This window comes from Anomaloglossus baeobatrachus, chromosome 6 (assembly GCF_048569485.1).
Source record: "Anomaloglossus baeobatrachus isolate aAnoBae1 chromosome 6, aAnoBae1.hap1, whole genome shotgun sequence".
NCBI lineage: Eukaryota > Metazoa > Chordata > Amphibia > Anura > Aromobatidae > Anomaloglossus > Anomaloglossus baeobatrachus.
This window is the reverse complement of record NC_134358.1, coordinates 25,035,747-25,061,718: the sequence shown is the minus strand read 5'-3', so window position 1 is coordinate 25,061,718 and position 25,972 is coordinate 25,035,747. Positions and strand designations below refer to the sequence as shown.

Below are 25,972 nucleotides of genomic sequence, written 5' to 3'. Positions count from 1 at the left end.
CTTCGACAGATCACTTCCCCCACTTACAACCATTTCATCTCTTGGCATGATGGACTTGTCCCTCTACTGGATCTTATTATATGCCAATAATTGCACAGCTACTGTGTCTTGTTCTCACACCACCTCCTTGTCTCACCCTCACTCTGTCGGTGTCCTTCAAGGCCCAGTCTTGGGCCTCTCCTTTTCTCCATCGATTCTTTTGGTCTAGGACTACTTACATCACTATTATGCTCAAGTTTACCTCTCTAGCCCAGCTGTCCTCCTCGTGCTGTCCAGAATCCCATAGTATCTATAAGTTACATCTTCTCCTCCTACTTCCTAAACTAAACATGGAGAAACTGGAGTCATCATCTTCACCACTGCCCTCAAAATCCCTATCAGACTTAATCATTGTTGATTGCTCCTTAATTTCCCCAGTCTCCGAAGCCCGATGACTTGGAGCAACCTTTGACCCCAGTCTGTCTATGACACCTTACTATCTCCTGCCTCCACTACCTTAAAAACATTTCTGGAATCCACTCTCTTTTTTCAATTTGGAGTAACAAAAATCTTAGTGCATCTCCTTATTATCTCCTACAACATCCTTCTCTGTGGTCTTCCATCTTGAATTCTTCAATCCACCCTCAACTCTACGAATAATGATTAAGGGTGTTACAGTTTGGCCTGAAACGCGTCACTCAGTCACCCCCTATCGTGTGAAATATACCTTCCAAAATGCAAAATGGAGATCTTGGGAATTTATTGTAATGGATGTCCCATTCTTCCTTTATACATCCACCTTTCCTCCCTTCACTGGCTCCCCATTACCCAGCCAATTTTGGTTAATATTTGTAGGCCATCTATAGCCTATTCCCTCCGTTAATAATCTCCGACTTGACTATATAATCATGTTTCATTTCTGGTGTCCACTAGATCCCATTCTCACCTCTCTTCATGTCTGTTATTCCCACAACACATCTCTAAGTTTTCTCCTGTGCTGTCCCTGTACTCTGGAATTCGCTACCCCAACCAAACTCTCTCCCATCTCAAAGATGTTCTAACACAACCTGAGAACTTCCATCTAGTGACAAAATACCAATGTGACAGAATAGTTATTCTCAGCAAGCAAGCCTCGGTAACAGACTATGCAACATTATTATGTCTTGCATTTCTACCAACCATGTGTGCGCCTATAAATTTCTTTATGCTCAAGATGTCTCACTCCAACATATTTTTATTTTTAACTTACTATGTGCTGGTGTATTCTTAGAAAACCATATGTTACTATGTGACCGATATATTTTTACCCAATGTTTTCTATGTTGTAATATGTTCTTAAGTGGAATCTGTCAGCAGGTTTTTTTGTAACGCCCAGACTGCCCCCCTCTGCCGGCAGGGGCGTTAGTTCTCTCACCTCCTGTGGTGTCCACTCTATCCTTGGACCATGCTGCTGTCTCCCGGGGCCTACACACACCTCAAAGGCCTCATATGAATGCCTGTAGGGAGCACACATGGCCATGCCTCTTTTCATAAAGGGCCAGCGTGCCCTGACCCGGAAGTGCCTCTCAGGTCAGCTGAGAGGTTTCAGGTATTTAAAGCACCTTCCACTTAAGGGAGGTGCCTGAGCAAAGGGGTAAATTACGTTGCTAGTACTCAGATCCTTAATGCTACTGTTATTATGTTACATTCTGCTGTTGATTCCAGTGTTTCCGTTCACTCCTAAGCTGCCTCTGCTCCTACGATCATCCACACCAGCCGGCTACCACGATACCTGCTGCTGAAAGTTTCCATGCCGGTCGCTGCTGCCATATCCATTCATCCCTCCATCCATACCAGACGGATTCATGACTCTGCCTGCTGCTGCTGTCACTTTCATCAGAGACTGTACTGTATCCGTGGGGCCAGATACCGAGGTACCGCAGATCCCCTGGGGCTGTCCTCTGCCGGCCGCTTACCAGCGTGAACAGTACCTTCTGTCCAGTGGACCCTCTAATACTAATGCTGTGCTTGCCCTGTGAGCATAACATTTTTGCTATGTAATCTGACAGCACAAAGATATAGGGAGAGGGATCCTGATTCCAGCTATCACTTAGTTTACTGGGTGCAGCAGTTCTGATACAATCACACATTTGTCTGCTGCAGAAGTAGCAGAGCTCGGAATGCTGAGCTGTGTATAACCCCGCCCACAACACTGATTGACAGCACTCTGTGCACAATGTTTATAGACAGAAAGCTGCTAATCAGTGCTGGGTAAGTGGTTGGACTAGGATGCACGAGACACTAAAGGCCCCGTTACACGCAACGACATATCTAACGATATATCGCCGGGGTCATGGATTCCGTGACACACATCCGGCATCGCTAGCAACATCGTGTGACACCAACGAGCGAGCGTTAACGATGGAATATTCTCACCTTATCGTCCATCGTTGACACGTTGTTCATTTTCAAAAAATCGTTGATTTTTGAGGACGCAGGTAGTTCGTCGTTCCCGAGGCAGCACACATCGCTCCGTGTGACACCCCGGGAACGACAAACAACAGCTTACCTGCGGCCGCCGGCAATGCGGAAGGAAGGAGGTGGGCGGGATGTTCGGCCACTCATCTCCACCCCTCCGCTTCTATTGGGCGGCCGCTTAGTGACGTCGCTGTGACGCCGAACGAACCGCCCCCTTAGAAAGGAGGCGGATCACCGACCACAGTGATGTCGTTAGGCAGGTAAGTAGCGTGACGGCTGCTAATGATATTGTGGCCACGGGCAGCGATTTGCCTGTGACGCACAAACGACGGGGGCGGGTACGCTCGCAAGCGATATTGCTGCATGTAACAGGGCCTATAGTCATGTAGTGATAATTTCCTGCTGATAAATCACAGATTTTACTGCAACACACATTCTGGTAAGTGACATACCACTGGAATCAGAGTCTCTGCCCCTACATGATGCAACTTTCAGATTACAAAGCAAAAACCTGCTGACAGATTCCCTTTAACCAACCCTTGATTGCTCATGAGTCGAAGATGATGCATGAAAACTTTGGATATATTACTCAGGAACAGTCTACGGTAGAGAACTGTGTCCATCTTATTACTACTTCACAATATTTACTCTTTAGGGGTAATTTTTGGTTATTTTTGCAATATTTTTCTTGATTCTCATTAGTCATTGTGTCAAGGGAGAAATTTAGGTAACACTGCTAATGGAGTCTTTGTTCAGGGCAAATCCAAAGGACAGGTCCAAATTAACTATCTGCGCAGATATAATAAATAACTCAGCAATGACCACAGCAAAACGAGTTAACCGTTTGAGTCAGTGTTGGCGACTGGCTCATGTATTAAAAATACTCGCGATATACAATACAACATTCGTCTTTGACCTTGAAGCAAGAACAGGGAGTGATCCTCCCACACATTACATCCCTTATTTCGACTGTGAGAAAACCATAATTATAAAATTCTCTCATTATTCTGGCCTGATTATCTAGTAAGCACATTCTTTCTTTGTGTGAAATCACTGATAAGACTTTCACTAAGGGCTTCACTGTCCATTGTTTATACATCTGTTCACTTGTCCTTGGTTAACCCTTTCTTGACCATACAGCTTAGAATCATATTATGGCGCCTGTGCAATTGTCATATAGACACACAGATAATTATGCAATGACATCTGTATTTTGATTATTTACATACACAGATAATCTTATTACACTTAAACAAACAACCTATAGCCCAGGCTACCTTCACAATTGAGCCAAGGGTGACACAATTTCTCCATCCTTTTCTACGAGATGGAGGAGATCATGGGGCTTTGAAGCTTTTTGAAAGTGGTTCATAGAGAGAATTATTTACGTATTCACAAAACAGATGGAAATGAAACATGATGGAGTCTCTTAGGCTTTTTCTTATCACTTGCGTTGCGCTTTCTGATACTAATGGATACTACAACGCATATCAAAATGGCGAAAATCGGATATTACCGGGACTCGATAGAAACCATTGACTTACAACAAGATAAATCAGGCTTTGCCGAGGTGTCCGTCATTTGGACAGAAATTGCAACGGAGACGCCAGACGAAGACTTGAGTGATCGGGAGAGACATTAATGATCTACGGCTCCGGCTTAAGCTACAGATTTCTGGCTACAGAAATGTAAAAAATATGACTGGTTTCTTCTCCAACAATCCCAGTCACTCTCGAGATGTAGTAAATCCTACAGAAAACCATTATTTGCTTATGATAAAGTACCTAAGAGCACTGACAGGCGCCTCTCCAGATGGAGATACCACGATACCACTTACGAGGAGCCTGCGATAACGGATGCTGGTCCAACAAAAACAAACTCACTATGCACCTGCTGAGAATACAGAGGTATTTTTATTCGGTTTCGGAGTTTGTTTACTTCTCTACGTCGTCTCCGCTGACTTCATTTGTGCTTGTATTCAGGAAAGCAACTGCGAAATGCGTCAGCAACTGCGCAGCTGTGAGCAGATCAGAGGGACGGGCCGGCGCCGGATTGAGGCGTAAAAGAGGAACCTCAAGGTTCAAAGAATGTGCGTGCAGCAGCCTGGAACGAAACTGCACTCCCTAATGAAGCCACAAGGGGCATAATCATTAGTGATGAGCGGGCACTACCAGGCTTGTGTGCTCAGTACTGGTAACGAGCAGGTTGGACGCTCGGATGGAAGCAACTCGTGTGCTGAGTAGAGTGGAAGTCGACGGGGGACTCAAGCATTTTACCAGGACGTTTTCTGGAAAATGATCGAGTCCCCCATTGACTTCCATTGTTCTCAGGTTCTCAAGTCTTGCACATCCAAGCATGGTAGTGCTCGCTCATCACTAGTTACGAGTACGAAGCACCCAAGCATGGTAGTGCCCGCTCATCACTAGTTACGAGTACTGAGCACCCGAGCATGATAGTGCTCGCTCATCACTAGTTACGAGTACGAAGCACCCGAGCATGGTAGTGCCCGCTCATCACTAGTTACGAGTACTGAGCACCCGAGCATGGTAGTGCCCGCTCATCACTAGTTACGAGTACTGAGCACCCGAGCATGGTAGTGCTCGCTCATCACTAGTTACGAGTACGAAGCACCCGAGCATGGTAGTGCCCGCTCATCACTAGTTACGAGTACTGAGCACCCGAGCATGGTAGTGCTCACTCATCATTAGTTACAAATATCGAGCACCCGTGCATGGTAGTGCGCACTCATCACGAGTTACAAGTACAAAGCACCTGAGCATGGTAGTGCCCGCTCATCACCAGTTACAAATATCGAGCACCCGAGCATGATAGTGCTCGCTCATCACTAGTTACCAGTACTGAGCACCCGAGCTTGGTAGTGCCCGCTCATCGCTAGTTACGCGTAATGAGCAACCGAGCATGGTAGTGCCCGCTCATCACCAGTTACAAATATCGAGCACCCGAGCATGATAGTGCTCGCTCATCACTAGTTACCAGTACTGAGCACCCGAGCTTGGTAGTGCCCGCTCATCGCTAGTTACGCGTAATGAGCAACCGAGCATGGTAGTGCCTGCTCATCACTAGTTACGAGTACCCGAGCATAGTAGTGCTCGCTCATCACTAATAATCATACATTGAAAACTAAAGTATGGAAGATGGAGACAATCTCATATCTGGCAACTCTAGGAGGATGGCAGATACTATACACAACCAATCCTGGAAGCTAGTCATAGCTGAATATACAAAGTTTTGTACATCTAATGCTAATACTACTTCAACCAAAGACACCACCTTGTCTACATGAGATGCTTGGCCAGTCAACTGTTGGTGGTCAAACGAAAGGTCAATGACTATGCTCCTCCATCTATAAGGTGTTTCTTTAATGGGCCATGGCGCACAACCCCTCTCTTGTGTCCAAACGTTCGGTGAGATGGTGCATCTAAATCTCTAGAATCCATAAACTAATTTTACCACCATTTCTTTCTCTCTTTTGTAGACTGCAGATAAAAAATAACAATGAGATCTTCCAACTTTCAAGGCAATTTTACCACACGTTCTTTCCGTATGGATATCATAAAGGTATCTCCGACACCACAGCTATGAAAGAGTGGCTTACCCTCTGACCTAGTCATGTATTTTAATTGACACTCTGAAAAAGAAGATGTGAATGAAGAGGAATGTTGGTCAACTAGTCTTCACCAGCAAAACCACGGGTTCCCATAGCCAGAAACATCTGATTACTAGACGGGATGAAGTTTTCATTTTTTATTTTTTTTTTTAAAAAAAAAAAGCTTTGTTTTTGTGAGAAGTTCTTTTTTGAAATTAAGAAAAATCTAATTAATACAGAAGCCTAAGTCAGGAATGACATTAGGGGACTACCCTACTTTCAGCCTTGTGCCAATCCAGTTTGGTCAAAAGAATGGAAATCTTGTGTAGGCACCAACAAATTTCTATCACCCGGATATCATTTGGAGACAACCAATTCTGGCAGCCAGTCATTGCTGAATATACAAAGTTTAGTCCATCTAATGCCGATACCACTTCAACCAAAGTGATCTACGTGAGACACTTGGCCAGTCAACTGTTTCTAGTCAAAAGAAGGGTCAACCACAAGGCCCCTCTGACTATAAGATGTTTTTCTAATAGGCCATTGTGCACAACCAATCTCGTGTCCAACTTCTCAGTGAGATAGTGCATCCAGTCTCTAGAACCAACAAGTATTTTACTATCATTTCTTTCTTTCTTTTGTAGACTGTAGATAAAAATTACCAATGGGATCTTTCAACTTTTACCACAGCATCTATCTGTATGCATATCATAAAGGTATCTCCGAAAGCACGGTTAAGAAAGAGTGGCTCACGCTCTGACCCAGCCGTGTATTCAATTGGCCCCCTGAAAAACAAGACGTCAATCAAGAGGAATGTTGGCCAACTAGTCTTGACCAGAAAAACCATGGTACTGCTTAAACCACGGACACCACCTTGTCTACGTGAGATGCTTGGTCAGTCAACTGTTCATGGTCAAAACATGGATCAACCACTAAGCTCTTCTATCTACAAGGTGTTTCTCCACTAGGCCATGGTGCACAACCCATCCTACCTCTCAGTGGGATGGTGCATCTAGTCTAGAAAAACTATGTGTCAATGAAGAGGAATGTTGGCAACTAGTCTTGACCAGAAAAAACACAGTACTGCTTAGACCAGGGACACCACCTTGTCTACGTGAGATGCTTGGTCAGTAAACTGTTGGTGATCAAAACAAGGATCAATCACTAAGCGCCTCCATCTTCAAAGTGTTTTTTCTACTGGGCCATGGTGGACAACCCATTATATCTGTCAGTTGGACAGTGCATCCAGTCTTTAGAATCCAAAAAATAATTTTACGACCATTTCTTTCTTTTTTTTCTCTCTTTTGTAGATAAAAATTACCAATCGGATCTTCCAACTTTCACAGCAATTTTCCAAACCTTCTATCCATATGGATATCATAAAAAATCTACAAGAGCACGGCTAGGAAAGAGCGTCTCACATTTTGATCTAACCATGTATTTCAATTGGAACCCTGAAAAACAAGATGTCAATGAAGAAGAATGTTGGCCAACTAGTCTTGACCAGCAAAACCATGATACTGCTTAGACTAGGGATACCACCTTTTCTACATGAGACGCTGGACTAGTCAACTGTTGGTGGTCAAAACAAGGATCAACCACTAAGCTCCTCCATCTACAAGGTGTTTCTCTACTGGGCCATGGTGCACAACCCATCCTACCTCTCAGTGAAACAGTGTATCTAGACTTTAGAAAAACAAGATGTCAATGAAGAGAAATGTTGGCTAACTAGTCTCGACCAGAAAAACCACAGTACTGCTTAGACCAGGGACACCACCTTGTCTACGTGAGATGCTTGGTCAGTAAACTGTGGGTGGTCAAAACATGGATCAACCACTAAGCTCTTCCTTCTACAAGGTGTTTCTCCACTGGGCCATGGTGCACAACCCATTCTATCTCTCAGTGAGATGGTGCATCTAGTCTCTAGAAAAACAAAATGTCAATGAAGAAGAATGTTGGCCAACTAGTCTTAACCAGAAAACCCACACTACTGCTTAGACCAGGGACACCACCTTATCTACATGAGACGCTTGTTCAGTCAGCTATTGGTGGTCCAAAGAAGGCTCAACCACTAAGCTCCTCCATCTACAAGGTGTTTCTCCGCTGGGCCATGGTGGACAACCCATTCTATCTCTCAGTGAGATGGTGCATCTAGTCACTAGAAAAATGAGATGTAAATGAAGAGGAATGTTGGCCAACTAGTCTTTACCAGAAAAACCACACTACTGCTTAGACCAGGGACACCCCCTTATCTACATGAGACGCTTGGTCAGTCAGCTATTGGTGGTCCAAAGAAGGCCCAACCACTAAGCTCCTCTATCTACAAGGTGTTTCTCTACTGGACCATGGTGCTCAACTCATCCTATCTCTCAGTGAGACAGTGCATATAGTCTCGAGAAAAATGAGATGTAAATGAAGAGGAATGGTAGCCAACTCGTCACTGGGCCATGGTGGACAACCCATTCTATCTCTCAGTGAGATGGTGCATCTAGTCTCTAGAAAAATGAAAAGTAAATGAAGAGGAATGGTAGCCAACTAGTCACTGGGCCACGGTGGACAATCCATTCTCTCAGTGAGATGGTGCATCTAGTCTCTAGAAAAACAAGATGTCAATGAAGAAGAATGTTGGCCAACTAGTCTTGACCAGAAAAACCACGGTACTAGTTAGACCGGGGACACTACCTTGTCTACATGAGACGCTGGGTCAATCAAGGATCAACCACCAAGCTCCTCCGTCTACAAGGTGTTTCTCTACTGGGCCATGGTGGACAACCCATCCTACCTCTCAGTTGGAAAGTCCATTCTGTATCTAGAATCCAAAAAGTAATTTTACGAGCATTTCATCTTTTTTTCTGTCTTTTGTTGACTGCAAATAAAAAGTACCAATGGGATCTTCCAACTTTCACGGCAATTTTTCCGCACTTCCATCAGAATGTTTTACCGTTTATGATCCAAATTGAATATTTTGGCTTTGTTATGGTTTTTCTCGAAAAGAGCGTATTACTAGAACAGCAAAAAATAAACTCGAGAGACGCGGAAATTCTGCCTTAAAGAGCATAAATATTATAATGAAACAAATATATTCGGAGAGTATAATAGACAGCGCTGATCAGATCAAATTAAGGCTAACTGATCATTTTGCCTGTATATTTCCACAGCAACAGTGCCTCGGCTCACAGGCAGTTTCAGCAAACGAATGCAGCTTGTCAGGCCCAATTACTTCACTCGCTGTTCTGGTGGAAGAGGGGGATGGGGAGACGTTTGGGAGCGAAAAGAGGACGCGGCATAAAAACTAAAATACAACTGAATTCCCCTTCCCCTAGTGAAACTTCGGACTGAGGGTAATAATCGGAGTAAGATTTCATAAGAGCCCTGTAATGTGCAGATGGCATTTGATGGGAAGATTTCTATTTTGCTCCCGGTTATTGGAGTGGTGTCTTATGAGACGACCGACACATGTTCAAGGCTAATTTTTTTTTTTTTTTACACAGCTACTATTTAATGACTGCAAGCAGAGGTCTTAACCAGGGTGAGTAATTAAAAGAAAGCTCATTAGAAAAATGGATTTTCATACTGCAATATTAAAAAATATTAAAAATATTCCACAAAAAGATGTTACTTTGTATATCACTGTACATTACCTGTATATATCTCGTGCCACACACCGTACGGTAAGTGCACACAATGCATAGACACTGCGCCCCGGACACAGCGTGTATTCTCCTGCGCTATCAGCGGAAGAACGCTGCTGCCAACGCCCACGGTCAGAGTCCTGGGCGCTGCTGACGTTTCCTGTCTTTTCCCCGCGCAGGACACTCACATCTCCGCAAGCAGAAATTGATAGGACGGGAAACAGCATCGCACGTCAGAAAAGAAGAACAGTGGGCAGGAGATTTCTATAAATCCATCCACTGTGATTGTGCTGTACAACGCAGCGGAAATAACATAGTGCATAGTGCATCCAAATCCCAGCAAATCCTGATCGTGGGAACACAGCCTTATAGTTCAGAGCTGCACTCACTATTCTGCTGCTGCAGTTACTGTGTACATGCATTACATTACTGATCCTGAATTATACTCCAGAGCTGCACTCACTATTCTGCTGGTGCAGTCACTGTGTACATACATTACACTACTGATCCTGAGTTACATCCTGTATTATACTCCAGAGCTGCACTCACTATTCTGCTGCTGCAGTCACTGTGTACATACATTACATTATTGATCCTGAGTTACATCCTGTATTATACTCCAGAGCTGCACTCACTATTCTGCTGGTGCAGTCACTGTGTACATACATTACACTATTGATCCTGAGTTACATCCTGTATTATACTCCAGAGCTGCACTCACTATTCTGCTGGTGCAGTCACTGTGTACATACATTACATTACTGATCCTGAGTTACCTCCTGTATTATACTCTAGAGCTGCACTCACTATTCTGCTGGTGAAGTCACTATACACATACATTACATTACTTAATCTATACTAATACTGAGTTACATCCTGTATTATACTCCAGAGCTGCACTCACTATTCTGCTGGTGCAGTCACTGTGTACATACATTATATTATCCTGTACTGATCCAGAGTTATATCCTGTATTATACTCCAGAGCTGCACTCACTATTCTGCTGGTGCAGTCACTGTGTACATACATTACTTTACTGATCCTGAGCTACCTCCTGTATTATACTCCAGAGCTGCACTCACTATTCTGCTGGTGCAGTCACTGTGTACATACATTACATTACTGATCCTGAGCTACCTCCTGTATTATACTCCAGAGCTGCACTCACTATTCTGCTGGTGCAGTCACTGTGTACATACATTACATTACTGATTCTTTACTGATCCTGTGTTGCATCCTGTATTATATTCCAGAGCTGCACTCACTATTCTGCTGGTGCAGTCACTGTGTACATACATTAATGATCCTGAGTTACCTCCTGTATTATATTCCAGAGCTGCACTCACTATTCTGCTGGTGCAGTCACTGTGTACATACATTAATGATCCTGAGTTACCTCCTGTATTATACTCCAGAGCTGCACTCACTATTCTGCTGGTGCAGTCACTGTGTACATACATTACTGATCCTGAGTTACCTCCTGTATTATACTCCAGAGCTGCACTCACTATTCTGCTGGTGCAGTCACTGTGTACATACATTACATTACTGATTCTTTACTGATCCTGTGTTGCATCCTGTATTATATTCCAGAGCTGCACTCACTATTCTGCTGGTGCAGTCACTGTGTACATACATTAATGATCCTGAGTTACCTCCTGTATTATACTCCAGAGCTGCACTCACTATTCTGCTGGTGCAGTCACTGTGTACATACATTAATGATCCTGAGTTACCTCCTGTATTATACTCCAGAGCTGCACTCACTATTCTGCTGGTGCAGTCACTGTGTACATACATTACTGATCCTGAGTTACCTCCTGTATTATACTCCAGAGCTGCACTCACTATTCTGCTGGTGCAGTCACTGTGTACATACATTAATGATCCTGAGTTACCTCCTGTATTATACTCCAGAGCTGCACTCACTGTGAACATACATTACTTATCCTATAGAAATCTTGCATTCAGCTTGATATTATACTCCACAGCTGCACTCATCTATTCTTCCAGATTAAATAGCTGCCTCACATTATTATGGCTATAAATGTATGTTACATTACAAGTAATATTGTACATATAACTGTAATAAACAAAGCATTTGATTTTCCAAAAATGAAAGTGTGTGCTCTCTTTTGACACAATATTCTATTACAATTACACCATCGGATCAATACTGCTGATGATACTTTGCCAATGGTGTGATTATATAATGTACAATTTTGGGTACACAGCTCCTGTGCGGACCTATGTGTCTCCATGGTGACAGACTACACACAGCACCTGTGTAGTCTGGTCCCGCAGCCGTGGTGCCAATGTCTGCAGGGAGAGGTTGTGGGTAAAGGCACGACCTTATGCGGGGATTGTTATCTGTATCCATAGAGACTCAGAGCTCTGCATGAGAGCTGTAAACACAAAACGGGAGACCTTGGATTATAAATAAGAAGTTGGGAAAGTATTCAAGTCCATTTTCCCCTTCACTGCAGGTATCTAATGAGCATCATCCAAAATAAATGCTGAATTTCTTCTGGAATCGACTGAACCTTTAAAACCTGCAAGGCACAAAATAAATCAGAAATTGCAAGCTGGACAAATTCCTCCTCGTTATGCAAATTTTAGAGAAAAAAACCCCCAAAAACGTCATGCTGTGACCTTTTAAAATGCAGATTCTCAGCTTTCCCAAATACTGATACGAGACAAGGAAATAAATGGCATTATTATTATTTGTTGTTGTTTTTTTTCCCCCGGATGATATGGAGACGGTGTTTATAGCTCCGGCACTCGCAGATTAGGACGATGGAGTCGCATTCCATATTCCTCCAGGGCCTGGAGCGCGGAAGACGGCAGAACACTATGTACCGCATTAAGGAAACATGTGTATCACATCCTCGCTCCTGGTCTGACATGGTGAAACGCGTGGGGACGGACCCACAGGAAAGCGCCAGCCGTATGGACAGTCGTCTCATCGATCCGGGCTCCAGCTATCAGTCAGATGGTAATGAGATGGATGACGTCCCCAACGAGTGACCGAGGGGAATTCAATCAGCACCCGGCATCGGAGAAGAATTAGGAAAAACGGCCATAAAAGTAGCGACGACGAAGTCTGGGGGGGAGACGGAGGTATCGCGAATATTAGATTGAAGTCTCTGAAAAATGCCGGAAGTCCAGTGATTGTTATGTAGAGATGGATTTGTGACCATTACCATAAATTAGACTGACCTGCAGTCCTATGTAAAATTTCATTCCATTATGTTGGAGCAAAACTGCTAAAAAAAACCCCCAAAAACAAAAAAAAAATAATATATATATATATATATATACACATATTAGCTGTAGTACCCGGGCATTGCCTGGGATAGTAATTGTCTCTTTCCCATTCTCTGTGTTTCTGTCTGTCTCTGTCCGTTTGTCTTTATGTCTGTCTCTTTCTCTGCCTGTCTCTCTCTTTATGTCTCGCTATCTGTGTCTGTCTGTCATTGTCTTTCCAGGTCTGTCTCGTTCCAGGTCTGTCTCTTTCCCCGTCTGTCTCTGTCCCCGTCTGTCTCTTTCCCCGGCTGTCTCTTTCCCCGGCTGTCTCTTTCCCCGGCTGTCTCTTTCCCCGGCTGTCTCTTTCCCTTTCTGTCTCTTTCCCCGTCTGTCTCTTTCCCCGTCTGTCTCTTTCCCTTTCTGTCTCTTTCCCTTTCTGTCTCTTTCCCCGTCTGTCTCTTTCCCCGTCTGTCTCTTTCCCCGTCTGTCTCTTTCCCCGTCTGTCTCTTTCCCCGTCTGTCTCTTTCCCCGTCTGTCTCTTTCCTCGTCTGTCTCTTTCCCCGTCTGTCTCTTTCCCCGTCTGTCTCTTTCCCCGTCTGTCATTTCCCTGTCTGTCTCCCTGTCTGCCTATGTCTCTCTGTCTGTGTCTCTCTCTCTCTCTATCTGTCTCCCCACTTTCATCTTATTACCTCACACATAAGCTTCTTATACTATGAATGTCCTTTGTTCTTATAGCAACCAATTACAGCTCCTATTAATGGCCTTTAGCTCACAGCTCCATTTACTTTAATGGAGGCAGGTTTTTTTGAAAGAAACTATAAAGCGCGGGGTTAAATTTTTCTGTCAAACCATAGTCTATGACGTTCCCTGAGTCACATGGGGCGTCTGTGCAAAATTTTGTGATTGTAAATGCGACGGTGCGGATTCCTTTAGCGGACATACACACACATGCATACACTCAGCTTTATATATTAGATGGAAGACAAAAGGAGAGTATAAAGGATCTTATCCAAGGGGTGTTATGGAAGAACAGCATGGAGGGTGCTCACCTTAATGGGTTGTGAGAGTCGTAACTACTAGATGCACAGGTCAAGCCGGCTGCTGGAGCCCCACATAAATCACATAAGGAGGAGTCAAATGCCGCGCGGCCGAAGCAAGGAACAATCCAGAAGGTTCTTTAGTTCTACGCGTTTCAGATAAAAGTTTCTCCTTCATGTGATTTTTTTCCTGAAGAAGGGGAAAGAATAAAGGGACCCCTGTGTTTAGGGACAGGGGAGATGGTGACCACTGACCAAACCTACAGCTGGTCCCTCACCACCCTAGATAGGTTCTACACCTATGTGCCGAGCCGGACACCTGACCCTAGGTATCCCAAATGCTGGCCCTTAAATAGGGAACGGGTGGGAAGAGCTCTTCGTCAAGCCCACTAAACGCTAAAGGAAGACACAAAGAGGACACACGGGGGAAAAAGCATGAACTACTTATCCATAGATGACACAGGCAGGAGTTCCAAACTTCAGCAATGATCCTACAGATGAGAGCAAGCCACCTGCTTGCAACCAGAGCTAGAATGAACTGAATAATATCACCAGCACAAGTCCAGGGAAGACGGGAGTATTTAAGCACCAAGAGAATACTGATGATCAGCAGCTGGGTGGAAGGCGAGCTCCTGCTGGGTCAAAAAGAGGGAGAGATGAATCCAGCAGGAAAGCTACCTATACCAATGAATACTGACAGCAGGAAGAATAGAAAGTCAGGGAGCATTCTGTGCAACCAAACACTGTGACCTACTATGGCCAGAAACCACATGACTGTCTGTCTGTGACATACCTGTGACAGACATGCATAGAAATAAAGACACTGAAAAGAATTGTCAGCGTCGCAGCATTTGACCCTTTGCTATGCGATTTATCAAAAAACTGAAACGGTCTCTAAAAGTGTCCTGGAAACAAGAATCCGATTGGGAACAATTATGTAGGACCTTTCCGAAAAGAAAACTGGGGCTCACAAAAGAAGGAAAAAAGAGGAAATATTGGCTATAGACACCTACAGTGAGGGTCTGTATTTGTTTATGGGGGCTGGTTTGGAGGTCATAACGGTTTTGCCACTTGTTTGCGGTGCGCGTTAATTTAAGAAGTCTATATCTAAGGATATGTCATACATTGCATTTGTGCTGTTTTTTTTCTGCAGCAAAACCTGCTCCTTTGGTAGTGAAAAAGCTGTGGTTTTAGTTGTGTTTTTGCATCTTTTAGGCAGATTTTTTTTGCTACGTTTTTGCTGCATTTTTGTGGTGTCATTTGTCTACAGTACATGTTAGGTCTGGGATCTGTATTACTTTTAGGATCTAGTCCTGGGTCTTCATTTAGGACGTCTGGTCTAGGGATGGTACAAATACAGGAGTTTAGAGGATTTGTTCTGTGAATTGTATCAGTTTAATGGGTCAGGAATGTCAAACTCAAATACACAAAGGGCCAAGTTAAAAACGAAGACAAAGTTGTGGACCAACCTAGTCCCGTGTTCCACATACCCGTCCATACAGAATAATGGGCCTACATAGTCCTCCATACAGAATAATGGCCCCACATAGTCCTGCATACAGAATAATGGGTCCCACATAGCCCTCCATACAGAATAATGGGCCCACATAGCCCTCCATACAGAATAATGGGCCCCACATAGCCCTCCATACAGAATAATGGGCCCACATAGCCCTCCATACAGAATAATGGGCCCACATAGCCCTCCATACAGAATAATGGGCCTCACATAGCCCTCCATACAGAATAATGGGCCCACATAGCCCTCCATACAGAATAATGGGCCCCACATAGCCCTCCATACAGAATAATGGGCCCACATAGCCCTCCATACAGAATAATGGGCCCACATAGCCCTCCATACAGAATAATGGGCCTCACATAGCCCTCCATACAGAATAATGGGCCCACATAGCCCTCCATACAGAATAATGGGCCCACATAGCCCTCCATACAGAATAATGGCCCCACATAGCCCTCCATACAGAATAATGGGTCCCACATAGCCCTGCATACAGAATAATGGGTCCCACATAGCCCTCCATACAGAATAATGGGCCCACATAGCCCTCCATACAGAATAATGGGCCCACATAGCCCTCCATACAGAATAATGGGCCCACATAGCCCTCCATACAGAATAATGGGCCCACATAGTCCTCCATACAGAATAATGGGCCCACATAGCCCTCCATACAGAATAATGGGCCCACATAGCCCTCCATACAGAATAATGGGCCTCACATAGCCCTCCATACAGAATAATGGGCCCACATAGCCCTCCATACAGAATAATGGGCCCACATAGCCCTCCATACAGAATAATGGCCCCACATAGCCCTCCATACAGAATAATGGGTCCCACATAGCCCTCCATACAGTATAATGTGCTCCACATAGCCCTCCATATAGAATAATGGACCCCACAAGGGTTGAGTGATGAAGTGTGGATTATTCTCTATGTACTTTCAATATTGGTCGGCTTTAGCCGCCTATAAATTAGTGAATATTAAAGGCTAAACAATCACTGGCTCCTCATGGGCGGGGATATCTATGCGAATTAGCTTATGACATCAGCTCTGATGTGCCCAATGAGCTGTGTGAAATAAACCTGCACAATTGGAAGTTCATCCGTACATTCATGGTGTAGTCAAAGAATCAGTTTCTCCAAGCTTTCGATTTAACCCCAATTTCTCGGCACCCAGTCCTTCCAGAGATTTTTTTTTAACCACCGAGATGCTCTACTATCTTTCCGGGTGGTAGGATCTTCACCACAAGGTCGTCCAGATTTCTGTAGATGTTCCTCTATCCATATTGTGATCATCGCGGACAACCCCATATCTCCAAATAACGAAAAATATTCGCTTCACGTCCCGGGGACGATTGAAAACACCTGTTGAACCTCTCTCTTCGTTTCTGAACCACTCACGACTCCGGAGTTTGTCCTTTTCTGTAGTGTTTTGCTTTTTACAAGGACGAATCAATATATTTCCTTGTGTAATTTGTCACAGAAGTGGAACGCGCACGGCGGAGGGGGCCCCTGGGGCTCTATAAATCCATGGCTGACCGGTGACAAATAGTCTTCTTTTTTTTTTTAGAACTTTGAGTTTACTAAAAGTTTGTGAATCTTGATGCTATCAGAAGCAAGGTTCTCATTTGGTCCATGGTCACAGATGAGTAATGGGAGAATATATAGCGATATTAAAAAGGAGGATTGCGAAGGACGGACCAGAAAAGTTTCAACGGGGTTCGATGAGTGAAAAAGTGAGTCCAAATTATTTTCGGAAGCGAGACTCAATTCCCACTGTACATATATTTTTTTGCTCATTTAGTAATCGATTATATTTTTTCTGTTCTTCCCGCGTCTGAATTCTGCTCTCCCTGCACGGAATTCCCGCTTATACACAGTAGCCAATGAGAAGAGGCACAGCTCTAATGTGCAGGAGGAAAGCAACAGTCTGGACCAATGATGAGGCCGGGGATGTGGCTTAGTCTACCACAGACTCCCTGAAGGCATTGCACCAAAGTTGGAGTCAGACATCAAAGTCAGAGATCAGAGCTCCATCACACCAAAGCTGGAGTCAGACATCAAAGTCAGAGATGAGAGCTCCATCACACCAAAGATGGAGTCAGAGATGAAAGTCAGAGATAAGAGCTCCATAACACCAAAGATGGAGTCAGAGATCAAAGTCAGAGATCAGAGCTCCATCACACCAAAGATGGAGTCAGATCAAAGTCAGAGATCAGAGCTCCATAGCACCAAAGCTGGAGTCAGAGATCAGAGCTCCATCACACCAAAGCTTGAGTCAGAGATCAAAGTCAGAGATCAGAGCTCCATTACACCAAAGATGGAGTAAGACATCAAAGTCAGAGATCAGAGCTCCATCACACCAAAGCTGGAGTCAGAGATGAAAGTCAAAGATCAGAGCTCCATCACACCAAAGTTGGAGTCAGAGATGAAAGTCAGAGATCAGAGCTCCATCGCAACAAAGCTGGAGTCAGAAATCAAAGTCAGAGATTAGAGAACCATCCAAATGAGGGTAAGCTAAAAAGAGGAGGAAGAGTTGAGGAACATAAAGGGGGGTGGCTTAGTCTACCACAGACTCCCTGTAGGCATCACACCAAATCTGCAGTCAGATCAAAGTAGGAGATCAGAACTCCATCACACCAAAGCTGGAGTCAGAGATCAAAGTCAGAGATCAGAGCTCCATCTCATCAAAGCTGGAGTCAGAGATCAGAACTCCATCACACCAAAGCTGGAATCAGAGATGAAAGTCAGAGATGAGAGCTCCATCACACCAAAACTGGAGTCAGAGATCAAAGTCAGAGATCAGAGCTCCATCACACCAAAGCTGGAGTCAGAGATCAAAGTCAGAGATGAGAGCTCCATCACACCAAAGCTGGAGTCAGATCAAAGTCAGAGATCATAGCTTCATCACACCAAAGCTGGAGTCAGAGATCAGCGCTCCATCACACCAAAGCTGGAGTCAGAGATCAAAGTCAGAGATCAGAGCTCCATCACACCAAAGCTGGAAGTCAGAGATTAGAGAACCATCCTAATGAGGGTAAGCGAAAAAGAGGAGGAAGCGCTGAGGAACATAAATAGCAAGTAATTATTGCCTTTCGGTACTAGTAACATACAATCCAAGAACTCATGACAACCCCTCTTAAAACGCAGTCACAGAGATGACCAGCTCCTCACCCAGCTCACCATAAAAAAGTTGAATTTGCCAAGAACAGTTTGGGTCAGCTGGATATTGCTTTCGCAGCAGCCACTGTCGGGAACTTGTAGCATAAAACGTCTCGAATCCATCCCAATGGGAGCCAACCGTACTAAGAAACTTCTCCGTTATTGCTCATAAATAACAGGCACTATGTCCCTGATAGAACATAAGAACTAAGGTCACTGGTGGACACAGACAGAAGAGGACCCTTGTGCAAGAACAATATATGGGCCCATTGCCCTCCTAAAAGCTCATGAAAAAGCACAATTCCACCTACTATGGAGGTATAACTGGCCCCCTAACCTCTCGGGCCCCTGTGCAGCTGCACAGGCTGCACCAATGAAATGTCCACCCCCTAACTAAGGTGGTCTTCATGACCATGAGGGCTTAGTGGTTAATCATTGGAATGATTAAAAGCCGACGAAGGGCAACACAAGAATGATGTTTGAATATTCTCCTCTGTGTTTGAAAAGGTTTCCTGCGAGTAAAGTGGTTTTTCTCCTACTCACAATGTTCCACGTTTGTGGTTCTGTAGGAGCTTCAGTCCACATTTCTGAAATTCAGGATTTGGTCAGACGGAGCCAAAGTCCAATTATGCGGTCCGATTTACTTTGTACTCCATATGGTCTCTTTTCTGGCAGTGTCTGTCTATTTAGGTAGGCCACACTTACGTGGTAGACCAAAATAGATGGACACTTCCTGACTGGAGGCCACACATATTATAAAGTAATGTACTCTGCCTCTATGTAGTGAATGGTTCTGTTGGGGTTCTGTCTAAATCCAAGTTTTCAAGGCTTTAGACAGACGCCCTAATGGAGCTACAAATTTGCAGCATAAATCTGATGTGACCCCGGTGTTACATATGACCGGGACACATTTGAGATGGATGGCAACGAACTGAAAGTTGTAAAGGATTTCAACCTACTCGGATCAATGATCACTCAAGATGCAGCGACGACACCGGAAGTCAATAGGAGAATAGCTATGGGCTAATCAACAATGAAGTCACTGGTCAAGGTCTTCAAATCGAAAAACATTTCACTGGTGACGAAGACAGGACTTGTACGTAGTCTGGTCTTTTCTGTGATAACATATAGATGTGAAACTTGGACGACAAAGGAAGAAGACAGATGAAGAATCATCGCCTTCGAAATGTGGTGATGGAGAAGGATGATATCAATACCATGGCAAGAAGAAAAAACATCACTTTTGGAACAAATCAAGCCAGACATGTAATTCGAAGTAAAGATCACCAATCTATGACTGACTACTTTGGACACATCATATGAAGAGAACAAATCACTTGAGGTGGACATCATGGTCTGAAAAATAGGAGGAACAAGGTGAAGAGGAAGACCAGCAACCTGATGGCTTGATACAATCAAGAAAACGGCGGAGAAGACCCTGGTGGACCTATCTAGTCTCGTACAAGACCGATCTTCCTACAGTGTTTCTTCATCATCAAGTCGTGATGGCTCGAGATTGAGCTGAAGACCATTAAAAGAAAGAAGAATATTAATTTGGACTGCAAGACCCATTGGGCAATGACAATCTCTGTAAAGGACTGCAGAATATGTTGAAGACCACTTAAAGGAACATAGCGCTCCAAGGCCTGATGAAGATCATAGCTTAAGGACTCTACAGTAACATCTTCTGATAAGAATCAGATAGTGGAGGTCAGACAGAGCAAGTTTGAAGGACCATAAGAAATCCAAATTATTGAACTAGTGGGTCAAGGTCTTCTACTATGGGTGGCGTGGTACATATATCGCCTGGTATCCAATTTTAGAGGAAGAAAATGCATAATTGGAGATCAGAAACGTTTATGCCACTCTTCAATCTGTCTTGAGGAATAGTCTTTTTTGGAGACAACCCTTTTACGAAACGTTGTACTGTTTTTCCAAGAGATCAAGATGATGAACCGACGCCTCTATCATCACCCCACAAGCGGGACAACCGCAGTGCACCATTTCCTTGCCATCTCCATCTCGAGACAATGTATCGAAGACGCGGTAAACAACTTCAACCAGCGCCCTCTCTAATTACAACTTAATTGTGCTCCGTTCCCAACGATTTATCACTGCTTTTTGTTAATTAAGATCTTTAATTGCTAATTCCTTTTGGCAGCCAGAGCCGTTTCTGTGGAACAATAACACAAGCCTTGGCGCTGGCACCGAACAATGAGAAGACGGTGGGGTTTTTCTTATGCCGTTCAGAAGAACACTAGACTCTGAATGCCCCGTACCCTCACTCAATGCAGCAGAAAGTCATCGCCCTGCTGCGCGCCCGCCCTGTACCGATGCTTTTACTATTACAATCAGATCCAAGGAGAGCTCGCTGTTTTTCCGAACTCAAGGTGAAACAAAGAAAAAAGTACTAAATAATAGGGGATGCATAAAGAAAAAAAAAATAATAAAAATAATAAAAAAACAAAACAGTATGGACCCTGGGGTTGTATTATTGATTTTGTATGTTGTGCAGCTAAAGAAAAAAAAAATACAGGAAAGGCAAAAATAGAAACAAAAGAGAAAACAAACAAAAAACCCACAAAAAGAGTAAGAAAAAATAAAAGAAGTTTAACACCCTCTACATGCCCCCAAAAATGTAGACATTGCAATATTAACGTATAACAGATGGAGTCAAATTTTAGATATAAACCAACTTTAAAAAGTTATTTTTACGCAAATGTGAATGGAATAAAAGAACAAAATAGAGGATCTTACAAATAATTTGAGAAATTAAAGAGTGTAGTTAAATTTTAAAGAAGGGGGCTGCGAAATGCCAAGAGATCAAGAGATCTAGTGATCTAATTCCTAATTTTTATGTTACAGCCATTGAGAAGTGGCAGATCACGTTGCCTAACAGCCCATTGGATTGGACGGGAGCGCCCAATAATTTTATTACATTACTATTATTACTTTATATACTACCATCATCATTTTCTACTATTAACATTCTGTTACCGAATGCCTCCACATCGTGTATTCTTCAAATTATGCAAATTTTACAAAATGGAGCATTAATGGGGGAGGATGGGGGATGCTGTTTATCATTCTTTCTTAACTTTTTGTTTGCACCTTTCCAATGCAGAAAGTTGCATTTTCCGATACAATCTCCCAACATTTACACCTAAAACATTTTAATAAAAAAAATCACTCGTTTGGGTGGAGTGTGATGGTGGAATATGAGGGGTTATGTATAATTTTGTGTAGGTTTGTATTTTAGGCATGGTGCTCTGTCCATTCTGTGTATTCCTTGTGTGTACACTGTCCTGTTTGCAGGTTAATCACCCCCTGCCGGGCTTTTGTCCCTAAAGGTACCGTCACACTAAGCAACATCGCTAGCAACATCGCTGCTGAGGCACAACTTGCTAGCGATGTTGCTGTGTGTGACATCCAGCAACAACCTGGCCCCTGCTGTGAGGTCGTTGGTTGTTGCTGAATGTCCTGGACCACTTTTTAGTTGTTGCTCTCCCGCTGTGAAGCACACATCGCTGTGTGTGACAGCGACAGAGCAACAACTAAATGTGCAGTGAGCAGGGAGACGGCTTCTGCGGATGCTGGTAACCAATGTAAATATTGGGTAACCAAGAAGCCCTTCCCTTGGTTACCCGATATTTACCTTCGTTACTAGCGTCCGCCGCTCTCAGCTATCAGTGCCGGCTCCCTGCTCTCTGCACACGTAGCCGGAGTACACATCGGGTAATTAACCCGATGTGTACTGTGGCTATGTGTGCAGGGAACAGGGATTCGGCACTGGCAGTGTGAGACAGGCGGACGCTGGTAACGAAGGTAAATATTGGGTAACCAAGGGAAGGGCTTCTTGGTTACCCAATGTTTACCGTGGTTACCAGCGTCCGCAGAAGGCGGCTCCCTGCTGCCTGCACACGTAGCAGAGTACACATCGGGTAATTAACCAGATGTGTACTGTGGCTAGGTGTGCAGGGAGCCAGCGCTAAGCGGTGTGCGCTGGTAACCAAGGTAAATATCGGGTTGGTTACCCGATATTTACCTTAGTTACCAAGCGCAGCATGCTTCCACGTGTAGCGTTGCTCCAGCGATCCCTGCCAGGTCAAGTTGCTGGTGGGATCGCTGGAGCGTCGCTTAGTGTGACATCTCACCAGCGACCTCCTAGCAACTTACCAGCGATCCCTATCAGGTTGTATCGTTGTTGGGATCGCTGGTAAGTTGTTTAGTGTGACTGGGCCTTAAGTCTGGGGGAGGGGGACCTGGGATCCACCCAAACTCTGTGCTTACCTGGGAGATTATTCATTCTGGCTGAGAAAGACATGAAAGAAGGAGTAAGATTGATCCTCTGAGGGAGAAGCTGACACCCCAGGGAGACTGTGAGAAACCCCGACTTCCCTGGAAAAGGACTGCTGGAGGATTCTGACTGATCTCGGGACATTTATCCCTTTACTGAACTACTTTACCCTCTGTGTGGTGGATTATTTTATGGACCTTCTGATTTGCTTGGAATAAATGTTCTGTGGATTGTTCAATCATCTCTCTCTGTTGATTGTGTGATATTGGAGAAGGACCCCGTGACAGGAGTAAAGTTGTAAAAAATTTTTACATTTTTTGCACAAGTTGCAAAAAGAATAGTCAACTGAAAACATCTGGAAACCTCAAAACACTGCACATATTGACATACAAAAAGAACTGGAGCAATATCGTGTAAGCCCCCCTTCACACGTCAGTGATTCCGGTACGTATGATGACGGTTTTCATACATGCCGGAGACACGGATATTCACAAACCCATTATAATCAATGGGTCTGTGCACACATCGGTGTTTTCACAAGAACCGTGTGTCTGTATGGAACACACGAGTGTCCGTGTGCTCCGCACAGAGACAAGTCAGTTTTTCTCCGGCAGCACTGATGTCACACGGACTGCACACTGATCTGATCCGTGTGACACGTACCGGAGATAACACGTGTCTTTGAAATAAAATTATTTTCTATACTCACCTTTCTCCAGCAATGTCGTCTTCAGCGCTTCACTTGCTTCTGGGTCCCGTTCATTATGCTCATTGCATATTCACTGCACTGCGGTTCCGGAAGCAGCAGCGTCGGATACATCAGAAACGGGGACAGCAGCAGGGAGCAGGCAAGTAAAACACTCCTGCTCTCTGTCACACTGTACTAAGGGAGACACTGAAGCTAGAAGCAGAGTAGCTTCAGAGTGCAATTAGCAGGCATACCACCAGAGGGCAGTAGAGTAGGCAATAAATCAGGTCAGCAGCAGGAGGTCTTGACAATAGTACAGGAATAATTAAATCGTGGTCAGGTGATAGCCAAGGGTCTGAAGCCGAGAAGTAACGGATATAGCAGAAGGGAGAGACGGAGGCCGTAGACAGGAACGTGGATATAGGTCAGATGCCGGGAAGTCCAAGTACAAACAAGGGAGGAGGACAAACAGGTCAGGACCGGGATAAGACAGACAGGGAAGGGTGCACAGTAAGCAGGAGCGGGTAGTCAGGGACAGATGGACTAACAGAAGAGAGTACAGGTCAGAACCAGGTAGCTGGGAGGCAGGACAGATTAGGTAACTCCCCAGAGCCAGTAACATGCAGCAGAGCATAAACTATCACTGGCACTGAACTGGAGGTGCAGCACCAGGATATAGTGTCCTGGAAACCAGAGTGAGGCAGGGAGGACTTAACCCCTGACATGACCAGGCTGGAGCTGGGTGAAATAATCAAACCACAGCGGCCGATACAGACCTGGATCATGACACTCTCCTTGTGCTATCAAGCATAGCACAAGGTGAACAGTAGTGTGCCAAAATCACGGCACAAGGATGGGCCATACGCACCTTCAACACGGAAGTGCAAAACATGAACGTTTTTCATGGACATGTGAAGGAGGCCTAAAATAGACATCAAAAAAGGGTGCAAATGAAGGACAGGTGAAAAAGAAAAAAAAAATAAAAGAAGACAAAAAAAATGCCCCAGGGCCAAAAATTGTTAGAAAGTTGTGAAACTTTTCATTTTGATTATTTAGCCAAAAATTCCCCAAATGTTCCGATGACTTTTTGACTGCACAAATTTACTTATTTCTTCTTAGAAAACGGAGGGAGACAATGCCGAGCAGACAGGTTTCTGTGTTCACGTCTACACAGTTTTAGAAACGAAACAGACGTTCCCCCACCCCCCCCCGTTCCATATTTATTTTTTATTTTGTTCATTTTAAGCCAAATTAAACCACCGGATCATTTACCGGATCAGTGCTTTCCATCTGGAGGCTCGTATGGATGCTACACATACGTTGTTTCCATATATTCTCAACTGCAACAATTCAATTTGAAGGGTCTCTGCGGAGCGATCGCCTCGGGGAGACCTCATCATGGATTCCTCAGATCGAGACCGCTACTTACTCTACAATTACGCAGCCGGAAAATAAGACATTTTTTTAATAGGGCTTTTTTTTTTATTTTTGAGTTGGCGTTATTGAGCTGCTGTATGATACGGAGGAAAACTGGGTTACTACAGCCAACGAGCAGAACTGTGTGAGCAGCGACAGTGTGTACAGAGGCTTAAGGGGAAAGACCACCTATTACTGCTACAGACGTCTTATAACCACCATTTACGGATACAGTGACCCAAAGCTACGGCATGGATCATAAAAATAAAGTGTTTGTCCAAGACCTTTATACTGAAAGCCTATCCTTAGGATAAGTCATTCCCCTTCAGATTGGTGGGGTCTGACTCGTGGTATCTTTACTAATGTGAATCGAATCCAAGCTGCAGTACCGGAGAATGGCCACTACGCGGTGTATGGAGCTGCAGGATCCCGCCTCCTGGACCACCACCAATCATAAAGAAAGTCCAGGAAAATGCTTTTAAATGAAAAAAATCTAGTTTTATCCATTTTTAAATATAATACCTCAGATTTGTGGCAATACCCATTATGTTTACTTTTTTATTATTTCATAACTGGGATATTTTTTTCTTATTATTGTGCGGTAACTTTTTGTTTGATTATTACTTTCATTTTTTTATTTCAAACGGATTTTACTCCTTTTTTTGCCTCCATAGGGAACATGATGATTTGATAGGTGTGTATTGCAGGGTATCACACAGACACTTTCTTATGAAGCCCTGCCTGCTCCTATTCCCCTGATTTACAGGGAGATTAAATTTGGAAGGAGAGCAGAGCACATTACAGGACGGCGGAGACCAGGATTTTATGTAACGGGATCATCCACAAGGAAATATGTTACCGGGAGAATTATCTCTGAGCAACACGGAAGGATCAAATCTTATAAAGTCAGCTTTCCACTGAT

The 25,972-nt window shown here is 44.1% G+C and overlaps 1 protein-coding gene across 1 annotated transcript in view; it reads right to left on the bottom strand.

Annotated features, from left to right (window-relative positions):
• Positions 1–25,972, bottom strand: part of TRAPPC9 (trafficking protein particle complex subunit 9) — a 707,343-nt gene that overhangs the window by 261,342 nt on the left and 420,029 nt on the right. The gene's annotated exons all lie outside the window — the stretch shown is intronic.